This window comes from Macaca fascicularis, chromosome 1 (genome assembly GCF_037993035.2).
Source record: "Macaca fascicularis isolate 582-1 chromosome 1, T2T-MFA8v1.1".
NCBI lineage: Eukaryota > Metazoa > Chordata > Mammalia > Primates > Cercopithecidae > Macaca > Macaca fascicularis.
The window spans coordinates 57,537,035-57,549,435 of NC_088375.1; positions in this window are offsets into that span (position 1 = coordinate 57,537,035).

Genomic DNA, 12,401 nt, shown 5'->3' on the forward strand with positions numbered 1-12,401 from the left:
CTAATTTCATCAGAAAAGTCTTGAAGTATTGGGAAACTTCCATGTTTCCAGTGACAAATACAAATTTTCCAAACTTTAAGTTTTATGTGAAAGCTTGAATTGTACTGCCAATAACAAATACTGTCAGTTGTTTTTCTTAACAGATTCACTTGGTTCATTTTTGAAAAATTTTTCACAAAAGTCCAATTCTAAATAATTGTAGTTTGTCTGTCAATAGTTTCTTCAGGTAAAGATGGGTCTCCATGAAGAAAAAAAAAACTAGTTAGTTCAGCTTTAACTGAAACAATTGCACAAATACTTTTTCTGAAAATAACTATGTGTATTTCCCATGTTATCACAAAGAATATCTGAAAGATATATACTGGAGGGCCAAGATTTAATAAAATTAAAGAATGTTCTTTAGTGCAACTGGCTTTAAAAAATTAAGTAACCATTGCTCAGTAGTGAAGTATATATTGATTAATAACTGGCACAATTGAGTGCCACTGTCTTGATTCAGGTAAAGACACCAGCAGTTTTATTCGCCATTGCTTTTGCATCATTAGTACAAATACCAATCCCATGAAAAAAAGGCAAATAGCTACCTAGCTTATTACCACTATAAAAATAACACTGACCTGGAAGATAACCTGAGGGGGTCTCGAGAATCCCAGGGGTCCATGGACCACATTTCAAGAACCACTTGGACTAACTTATTTGGGGGTGTTTTTCTTTGACAAATTATAATCGTATATAATTGTGAGGTACACAGTAAAGTTATGATATATATATATATATATACACAGTGTGGAATGATTGAATAAAGCTAACTAACACATTCATCACCTTAAGTATTTATCATTTATTTCTCCTATCTGACTGAAATTTTGTAGCCTTTGACAGACGTCTCCCTATTTCTCCCATCCCCCAGCCTCTGGTAACCACCATTCTACCCTCTGCTTCCATGAATTCAATTGTTTTAGATTCCACATATAAGTAAAAACACGTGTTTTTTGTTTATCTGTGCCTGGCTTATTTCACATAGCATGATGTCCTCCAGGTTGGTCTGTGTTGTAAATGATAGGATGTCCTTCTTTTTTAAGGCTGAATAGTATTCCATTTTGTATTTATACCGTCCATTTTTATCCATCCATCCTTTGATGGACACTTCGATTGATTCCATATTTTGGCTATTATAAATAATGCAATCAATGGGAGAGTACAGATGTCTTTTCAATATACTGATTTCAAGCCCTTAGGATATACGCCCAGAAGTGGAATTGCTGGGTTGAGCTAAACTATTTTGATTCCACTGGATACATTTAAGAAAATCTAACCCATTTACTTTAAAATAGTCAACATTTATAATGAATCAGAAACTACAACTATTCTACTTTTTACATTAATACAAAACAAAATTATAGATTTCAACCTAAATAATATGTATAATGGACTACCTAGTTTTTCAATGTTGTTTTTTTTTTTCATGGAAGATATAAACTAAATTTTTGAAACCCATTGCTCCGAACCCAGACAAGCAAAGTATAGGAAATGGGGCTTTGTTGATTTTACTCTCACCTGGCTTTTATCTCAATGATAGTTTTCCAACCGGAAAAAAAAAAAAAGTTCATCAGAGAGTTCAGAAATATGAAAGTGTCTTTGTCTTCAACTCTCTGTAAATTCCCATTCTTTTAAATTTAAAAATAGCACATTGAAATTCTTTAAAACAGTAGTAAATCTCATAACTCTACTGCCTTTAATACAACCCTTATTTTCATACATTATTCACAATAAGCACGCACATTTTCTTAGATGAAATAATGATGTACAGAACCATTCTGAAATTAAGGACATTGTTTAAATGAAGCACAAGGTGTAAAGAAAATGCCACCATGAGACATACACTGTTAACACTTGATTTTATTTTCTACCAGTCTTCTCTATGTATACACGTATTTTACCTAGACATGCATACAAACATCCACAATTAGTATCATTTTGTGTCTATATTTTAGATTTCATTTCTTTAACTTTACAGGTAACTATTTTTCATCTGTTTAAATACAGTTCGAAAACATTAATGGCTGGCTGGGCGCGGTGGCTCATGCCTGTAATCCCAGCACTTCGGGAGGCCGAGGCGGGAGGATCACAAGATCAGGAGTTCGAGACCAGCCTGGCCAATATGGTGAAACCCCGTTTCTACTAAAAATACAAAAAAATTAGCCAGGCATGGTGGCACATGCCTATAATCCCAGCTACTCAGGAGGCTGAGGCAGGAGAATTGCTTGAACCCAGGAGGCGGAAGTTCCAGTGTGCGGCGATTGCGCCATTACACTCCAGCCCAGGCAACAGAGAGAGACTCCATCTCAAACAAAACAAAACAAAACAAAACAAAACAAAACAAAACAAAAAAGAGAAAAGAAAAGAAAACATTAATGGTTGTGTAATATTCCATGAACTATTTCATGCCATGTTACCACCAGAGAGATTGTGCCAATTTACTTCCCCACCAGCAGTACAAAATGACATTTTTTCCAAATGTTTGCTAACACCAAGTATTCTCTTTTTCCTCATATTTGGTAAGTTGGTAAATAGAAAGAATTATATTGTGGCTGTTTGAATTTACAATTACTTATGTTGAATGTTTTCCCCTAATTTACTTTCCTGTGAATATCTTCTATTGGTCTTGTTTAACCCTATCTTTGCCCACTTTCTTTTGTCCTTTTAGTGTTTCGATGTTTCTGCTAATTCACTTTCATGAGGTCTTTTTATGTTTAATGTATTAGCCCTTGTTCTGTCCAACACAGATGATAAATTTCTTACTTTTTGGCTTTTTAATTTGTTTTCAAGAATGTTGCATTTTTATTTCCATTAAATGAAATCTAGCCATTTTTACTCAGTATTTACCCTTATGTTATTTGGACCCATTGATCAGGCTGGTGATTCTGACACCAGAACTACATAATTGTTATTATCTAGTACGAAATGTTCTACCTCATATTCCTCTTTTTCAAATTTTCATGGCTGTCTTCACTTGTTTACCTTTTTCCAGTGAAATCAAGAATCATTCAGACAGGTTAGAAGAAAAACAAAATTTGAATTGTAATTAAAGTTAATCTAAAATTATTTTTTAAATACACAGTTTTATAATATTCGGTCTTCCTAGCCAACAAAATGATAGTGTTCTTATTTATTTGTTTTTATATTCCTCTGGAAAGTTGTAGTCTTCAGATGCATCCTACATTTCTTGTTAAAATTATTCTTACGTATTTGAATTGTTGTATCTAATGGGAAGATCTTTTATTCATCATTTTCTAGCTGATTTTTTTTTTTTTCTTAAGACAGAGTCTTACTCTGTTGCCAAGGCTGGAGTACAGTGCAATGGCACAATCTCGACTCACTGCAACCTCCGTCTCCTGGGTTCATGCAATTCTCATGCCTCAGCCTGCTGAGTAACGGGGACTACAGGTGTGAGCCACCATGCCTGGCTAATTTTTGTAGAGATGGGGTTTCACCACGTTGCCCAGGCTGATCTCGAACTCCTGACCTCAGGTGATCTGCCCACCTCGGCCTCCCAAAATACTGGAAATAAAGGCATGAGCCACCATGCCTGACCTTTCTAGCTGATTATACAAGTCACTAAGAAAGCTATCAGTTCACGTAATTAGCCAATTAGCCACATTACTACTGGTTTTTCCTAATAGCTCTTTCAAGTTGATGTTCTTAAATATTTTTGGAAGGGCTATAAAAATAATCTGCAAGTAAGTGTAATTTTTTCTTCTTCTTTAATAGCTAATAAGTATTGCTTCATGCCTTTTGAGATGAATAGAATTTCTGGAATAATGTTAAACAATGACAGTAATAACTGTCAACCTTATCTTGTTCATAATTTTAGAAGAAATCACTCTAATTTTTCTTTGTCGAGTATTATATTGACTGTTTGTTCCAGATATTTTATTTCAATCAGGGAAAAGAAGAATACTTCTGATAACCATTTATCATTAATTGTTACAAAGAATCAATATAAAATGTTATTGATACTACTTTGGCATCTTTCGTGTTCTTTTGACATATTGATGACGTGTTATACACTCTCCAATAATAAATATAAATTCTCCCTAACTGGTGTAGATCAGTTGATTTTGTTGTTGCTGCTGTGTGCTAGCATGACTTTAAAGTTCTATTCCTATCTATTTTCAGAAATGAAATTGACAAAGTAAGTTGTCATTTTCCTTTTTTGTGTCCTCTTTGAAAAGTTTCATATCAGGGTTATATTTTTAAATATAAGCTTTCCACAGGTGTTTATGCAGAATTCTTTGAAAAAAATGAACAAGTTACTTTAAAAAAGCCTGCAACATTTTTATTCAAAATATTAATAAAGTTTTAAATTTCTTCTGTTATTAGTCTACTAAAGTCTTTTACCTCTTGATTACATTTTCATAACATATGAGAATTTTTTCTCTTTTATTTTCAGATGGATTACCATAAAGTTATCTGCAGTATTCAATTATAAAAAGTCTTTTACAACTAATATATATATATTCCTAAATATGTATGTGTGTTTAATTTTCAAGTTTAGTTTGCTTGAAACTATGTTATTACTTTTAGGTTTCACTGCATTATTGTCTAAGATTGTGGCCTACGGTCCATATGACACCTGCTTTGTGTAATCTATTTAGATTTTTGTAACTTGGTATATGATCAGTCTTTTAAAACAGGGGTTCCCAACCCCCAGGCAGCGGACCAGTACTGGTCCGTGGCCTGTTAGCAACTGGGCTGCACGGCAGGAGGTGAGTGGCAGGGGAGGAGCATTAGCCCATGAGCTCCACCTCCTGCCACATCAGTCACAGAAATTAGATTCTCATAGGAGGACGAACCCTATTGTGAACTGAGCATGTGAGGGATCTAGGGTGCACGCTCCTTATGAGAATCTAGTGTCTGGTGATCTGAGGTGAAACAGATTCTTCCCAAAACCATCTCTGCCCCATCTCCGCCAACCCCTGTCAGTGGAAAAATTGTCTTCCACAAAACCAGTCCCTGTTGCCAAAAACGCTGGGGAGTGCTGTTTTAAAATATTCCCTGGACGCTTAAAAGAAAGTATATTCTCTATTGGTAGTATTTTTTCTAAAGTTCACCTTAGTTCAATTGTAGTGATTATATCTACCTGAGTTATCTAAAGCTGAGAGAAGTAAAGCCTCCAAAAATAATGTTTCTTATACTTAATTTTTCCTATATTTTGAACCCCAAAATGTATCCTGCTTGTGAAATTTCTCTTTTAGTAATAAATATTGATCTTCCTTGTTCTACTCAATTCTACTTGTCTTGTATTTTAATAAATTCAAAGTTATCACTGCCACCTCTTTCTTTTTGTAATCTTTTTTTCATCCTTTAATTAAAACCTCTTTGGAGGGTTTATAAGTAATATATTCTTAGATCTAGTGTTTTAACACAATCTGAAAAAATTTTACCTATTCATTTGAAATTATAATTGATCTATTTTATTACCATAATACTTGCTTTTGCATCTATATTTTTTTAACTTGACATTTTTCCCTAACTTTTGCATCTCCCTCAAATAAGATTTTAACGTGCTTTTACCAGTAGACTCATTTCTTCCATCTCACACCTCCATCAGTTACCAGATTATTGCCATGGAATAATCTTTACATTTTATATCTTTTTTAAAAGTTAGATTTGTATTGGCCTTGAGCTTTATCCCAAAATTTAAAAGTATTTATTCCAAATTCTATATCTAAATATCTTTGAGATTCACTGCCTTCCTTTTTTATAGCACAAAGTCTCCATCTTTAAAGTCTTCATTTTGCTTCATCTACCTCGTGACCGATGTAAGCAGTTGTTTTCAAGATAGGCAAAGGAGTGGTAAAATTTGGAGCACTTAAGCATGTATATTTCTCTGGGTATAAAATTCGAGCATCAAAGTCTTTTTCCCTCAAAACTGGATGCTATTACACTGTCTTCTGATCTTTGATATTAAAGAAAAGAAGACTGAAATCACTCTGATTTTTATACTTCACCTTTTTCTCCTTATATACATATAAAGTACTTTTCATTTAATCTTTTAATTAAAGAAAAAGTTATTTGCTGAAATATGTTCACATAACTGGTCTTTCTTAGTACGTCTTAGACATACTTAAATAATCTCACTGTTTTCGTTGGAAATACTTCTTGGCTTTCATTTCTAGACATCGCCCTTCAAACCTTTTTTCTCTCTCATCATTTTCAACCCTTTGCCTCTTACCCCATATTATGGGCATTCACTCTGTTCATCATCAATGAAGTTTTCAGCGGCATCCTTCTAATATCTATCATATACACCTTGAATAGTAATCATGTGATAGAGACTTTAAATTGATGCAAACTTTCTTTCTCTTACCTGGCTGCTTTTTACTTTCCACTGTCTCATACCTAGCTTCTTTCTACTACATTTTTGGTATTCCATTTCTGCTTCTTTTTTCCTTAAGCTGTAGTTTCACAGAGTTCATGCCTAATTGAATTTTAGTGAAGACGCCCCAGGATTTAAAATTGTTTTCTTCTAATTAACTCTTCCTTTTAGTCATTGATATTTTATGCATACATTTAGATATAGATATACTCATAGAGATACAGATATATATATATACACACACTCATATGTGTATATATTTATGTATCCCTTCTCAATACTAGGTACATGTACACACCTATATCTATAGTTTTGCTACCTATATGAGGTACAAATTTATCAAATTTTGATTATTTTTTAAAAAGTGACAAAACTTTATTAAAGATATTGTTTTTATAAGTTCATAGCTATTTTCAATTATACGTATCAGAAGTTTATTTGATAAATATTTTACTATAAATATCTTTGTTTCTAATAGTTTCCTATTTTAATGTCTTGTACCTTTAGGGAAATCCTTAAGTTCTCCAAATAGACAATTCTATTTATTTAACACACTCTGTATTGCTTATCACAACACCTTGCATATAGCAAGTATTTAACAAATATTTATTATTTGTTAATATAAAATAAAATAGATGTAATGAAAGAAAATCCTCTTACAGAGTTAATTGCATCTAGAGTTACAATAAAATGAAAATTAGAGAGTTGAAACAAATTTTAAGCATGTCTAAATAAAAGCTTAAATAATCCTACATCTTAAATCACTTATCACTTTGAACTTTATTTTTTATTTAAAACAACACTTTTTTACTGTACATCAAATTTTCAGTAAGAAACAATTATTTCATTATGATCTTGTAGCACTGAAGTGGTTAAAAACCAAAGTAATATGAGCCCAAGAGATGTTTTTTCCTCACATCGTTTACATTTTTATCCCAGGATATTCAGCAATTTCAGTCTGACTTGCTCAATTTGTGAGAAATTTTGTTTTCAGGGAAATCATACCAACTTTGGCTTCTAGTAAATCAAGAGTTCAGAAAAATTCCAATTCTAAAGATGTTTTGAAATAAAGATTACTTTTGTTGTTCAGATTAAATTGACAAGTTTTGGAGATTCTTTTAACCAGAAATTTAAACATGGCTTACCTATACTGAGAAAGTATATTTTCCTCAAAAGAGGATACGGGAGTATATCCCCTATATTCTACAGAAACCCACAAAACATACTAATGTGGGGTGTTATAAAAATGTAATAAGTAAGGCTATGTGCAGCTGGAAAACCTTCACTAGCCTGAAACATATAAGCAATTCACTCAAGACTCAGAAGTCTTCATTTTGCACCTTTTACTGAGTTTTAATTTTTATCCACAACCGTTTTATTTTAAAGGAATTGCTTTCCTACAGTGGGTTAGCACTATGATCAGAAAGAATATTTTCTTTTTTGCTTTTTTTAAACAGAATTCAAAATCTAGCAGATCAACTGAAAGAAAAGAAAAAATGTACAATAACCTTCTCAACATCCTCCCCCTTCTTTTCTATACAGTTGCCTTTACAAGAAAGTAATTAATAAACATAATCTTTTGAGATCCCCTAAGTGTTAAACTATGCAAAATTCTGCTGACACACAATCTTCCAATCATCAACAGCACTGAACTTTCATGATGCTATATAAATTTGTTTTATATTTCATCCTGAATGTTCAGCTGTTTGAAAGTTGAAATTACTTCTTCTCTGATAACCTTCTCCCACCAAAAAAAAAAAAAAATAAGGATGATTTAAAAAGCAATACAGAATTCTGAGATGCGAATCATGGGATGAAGTTTCTATTTCCGAACACTTGTTGAAAAAAAAAAAAAAAAAGTACATACTAATATCTGTCCTTAGTTCACATATGTCAAAAAGCAAGCAATTCATGGATACATTTTTTTGGTTTGGATGAAAAAGGCATTTTATAAATAGAGGATAGTATATTACTTTTCAATATCCTTAATATAATTTTGTTGAATATAAGAATCACTCAACATCTGCATCTGTCAATTTTTTCTCATTTTTTCTGCATATATTCTATTCTCTAAAAATTATGTAAAACAATGATAAGCAAAGGAGAAGAAAAAGACTAGAAGGAAGCTCACTAGACATTAAGTGACATTGCTACTGCATAGTAAGGTTATAAATAATTTTCTTTATGCTTTCCTTGATTTTTCAAATTTAAAACAATGAATTCATTTTTTATAATCAGAAGAAATTTTGAATTGTTTAAATTATATTCTTTCTGCTTCAAGAAGCACAATGACTAACTTTTCCATGCAATGGAAACACTGATTGCCGAACTTTCCACCGTCTCATCTGCTGACATCCTCACCCGCTACCAACCCAGATGGTCAGGCTGGCCCCCAGGATCCTTGAATGAGCATTTGATCTCTCTTGCTGAGTGCTTGATACAAAGACAAGACCAAGGCTTAGAGATAGAAACTCTGGAAAATGTCCTTTTTCAGAGCAAGTACTTGGAGCCTTGCAGACCACCAACCAGACTCAGTTCAACAAGGGCTTTCTAGAGGCATGGTCTTCCCCTTGGATGCCTGCAGAAGGCTTTCTTTCCTATATGAATTTGCCAGAGTTGTCAACATGCCCTTCAGGACAAGAACTCTAAATCAATATTCAATTACTTATGACTTTCAGTTTTTAATTAACATGTGTCTCAACTGGATGGCTGAATGGTCCTTTGTACTTTGAGAAGTCATTATCAGGAGTGTTATTTTCAGCTCCTTTAAAGACATGTACTTAATTATTTATTACATGTATGGTTTACATTGTGTCAGACCTCCAGGCACTCAGGGGGAGAGATTATTAAGCAGATTAGAACCAGTGTCTAAAATTTTTCCACAGTGAGTTTAACTGAAGCATAGCCAGGTAAGAACAAAAACACTTAAACATAATATAAGAAGAGCTGGTTGGAAGTCACACACACACACACACAGTATACTCTAAAACTGTATCTTTCTGTAGCTCTTTGATGCCACATCTTCAAAAAAACTGGAATTTTTGAGAGACTAAATTCTTCACTTTAAAAAAATATGTAATAATTGGACACTTGCAAGAAGCTAGATACCCTATTATACAAAAATGCAACTTTTAAAGACCTGACAGAATAATTATATGTACAGAACAAGTGTAATTTATTATTTTCACCTCTAAAACTCACAAGCAAAAGTACTGTCAGTAGTTACAAAACACCTAGCATTTAACAAGCAGATTGCCATCCGCCAAACATGCTAAGAGCCTCTATAAACTTTATCATATTTAATCTTCACAGTCACGCAGGAAGGTAGATGCCATTATCTCAATTCTATGGGCAGGAAATTAACTCTCCAAAGGTATTATGCCCAGAATCACCCAGGTAGTAAGTGATGAGTGGGAATTCAAATGCAGGTGTGTTGTACCCCAAAACCAGGCTCTAAGATCTGGCCACATTTTCAGGCTCAGAAAGGGATTTAGGATTACAAATACAAGTGGGATTTTTTTTTCCCCTTAATTTCATGGTAGTACACATTTTTTAAATATTTGTGTATGACCAACATTTATCATAACAAAATATGTTAAGTGACTAGCATAATTATGTTGATATAGACAAGTGTGGCAGATGGAGGGCTCCAGTTTCTCTTTATTTTCAAATTACACAAAGACATTTACATAAGGAACAAGGTCTCACTACATCCACGCCGAAGGAATTCATAATGTCTTAGCTCTCGTGTTAATGCTTTCTATCATTTGAAAATGGCTTTTGTAATTGCCAAAATGTCTGCACACATTTGTTTCTAAATCGCAGAAAGATTGTGAAGGAAGTTAAATAGAAAATTAAGCAAGAGGCAAAACACAACAGCCTCTATACTGTCGACCTTGATTCAGAACAAATTATGTAGCTGTAAGCAAGAATTACTCAGCCCTTCTTCCAGGGCAGTCTTTGTTTCGTACACTCTGCTCAGCTCTAACAAAGGGAAATTGGTAAGAAGATAATTAGATCTTCTTTTTAAAAATGACCTACCAGTAGCGTCTTTAAAACCACCTGCATCTTTCCAGAAAATGAAATAATACATAAATATAAATGTTTCATGCTGTTATCAAACATTGATAATAAAGGTTTTAATATTTATTGTTACCTTTGGCCAATGCCTGAGTTTACTCTTTAGCAGGAGAGGCACAGCGAGGTAAGGATAGCCTTTGGGTACTACTGATTGGGATGGTGTCAGTATTAGAATATCCCTGTGGAAAAGGGGGCTTCGACATGGCATCCTTAATCTTCTTAACATTCCCTTCTCTGCATTCATCTGTAATCAGCTTTCTCTCAAATTCTAATAAATTCCTCTTCTTTTTAAATATAAGGCTCTGTGCTTCTTCACAATCAGACATATTTAAATAATCCCAGGTCCTTCTGTAGTCTACAGAAGGCATTTTCCTAGCTGTGCCCTAGAGATTTCCTTGCCCCAACATTAGCAATGACTTGAGGCAAAATGTTTTCCTGTGAACATCAAAGTATTCTGAGCAGTTATCCAGACACCTTCCAAATGTGAAGTTCAAACTTTGTTATCTGCGCCTCTCTCCACCTGCTGGCAGTTAAAGCAAGATGGGGCCTGGAAGTCATGCCCAAAAATTGGACTGAATGCAGTCTGCACATTAGGACCTTGCAGTTAGTTAAATGATGCTTACTTTGTGCCAAGCTCCGTTCTGAATGCTTTATTTTGTAAGCAGTAACACACTCCTCACAACAATCTTATGAGGTAGGTACAAATCATTATCCCCATTTTAGAGATGGTAAAACTGAGGTACATAGATGTTTAAAAAAAAAAAAAGTTTACTTATCGGTGAATGGCAGAGCTGGGACTTGAGCCCAGTCAGCCTCCAGAAGCCAAGGCTCTATGCTATGCCATCCTGGCGCCTGACATCAAAGCCAGGAGGAAAAGGAAGTTTCCCATCTCACTATCACCTCAGCATAACCCACTGCCACCTGAAATCCTACAACATGTTATTTTTCTCCTCTGATAGGGCAGCACCACAACACACCAGCTCATGGCTGAGCTGCGTCTCCTGGGAGATCCCACTTCTGCCCTAAATCTCAGAAGTGAACTCTCACTGAGACCCTCATCACACGTTCATCCTGGGGCAGTTGAACAAACTCAATGTCTTCATCCTCTTCACCCTCTTTAGCCCTTCTTGGTCATTCATACTCTTTTAAAGAATCTTTTATATTAGCCAGGCGCGGTGGCTCAAGCCTGTAATCCCAGCACCTTGGGAGACCGAGGTGGGCGGATCACGAGGTCGGGAGTCCAAGACCACCGTGAAGAAACCCCATCTCCACTAAAAATACAAAAATTAGCCATGCGTGGTGGCGCCTGCCTGTAATCCCAGCTACTCAGGGGGCTGAGGCAGGAGAATCACTTGGACCCAGGAGGTAGAGGTTGCAATAAGCTGAGATAGTGCCACTACACTCCAGCCTGGGCGACAGAGTGAGACTTCATCTCAAAAAAAAAAAAAAAGAAAAAATCTTTTATATTAAAACTCTCTTCACAAGCAACAATTGCCACCCAATGCCTTCTTCATCTGTGGGAGGAAGAAGTCTACAGCATTCTGGCTGCCATTATTTTTTCTTTTCTGTAGGCTGGCAAACAGCATTATGAGTCTCCTGTCACGCACTTTTGGCCCTGTATTAGATTATTTAGGTTTGTACCTGATTTTTCCTACTCGTTGGTAAACAGGGAAGAGATATCTTTTTCTCTCCTTCTTTGTCTTTCCAGAGCACCTTTGTTATTTGGGGACTATACCTTCTTTCTCATGCTCAATAATAACCAAATAAAGAAAAGGGTGTCCATGCCAGCAACTAACAAGGGACTATATTTCCAACCATATTTTGCACTGCAAAATTCAGCTTTTTGAAATACTGCCTCAATTTATTTTCAAAAAATATTTTCCTTTAAAGTAATGCTTATTGTTCTTTGACACTGGTGGAATTGCAAAGGACGATGTAG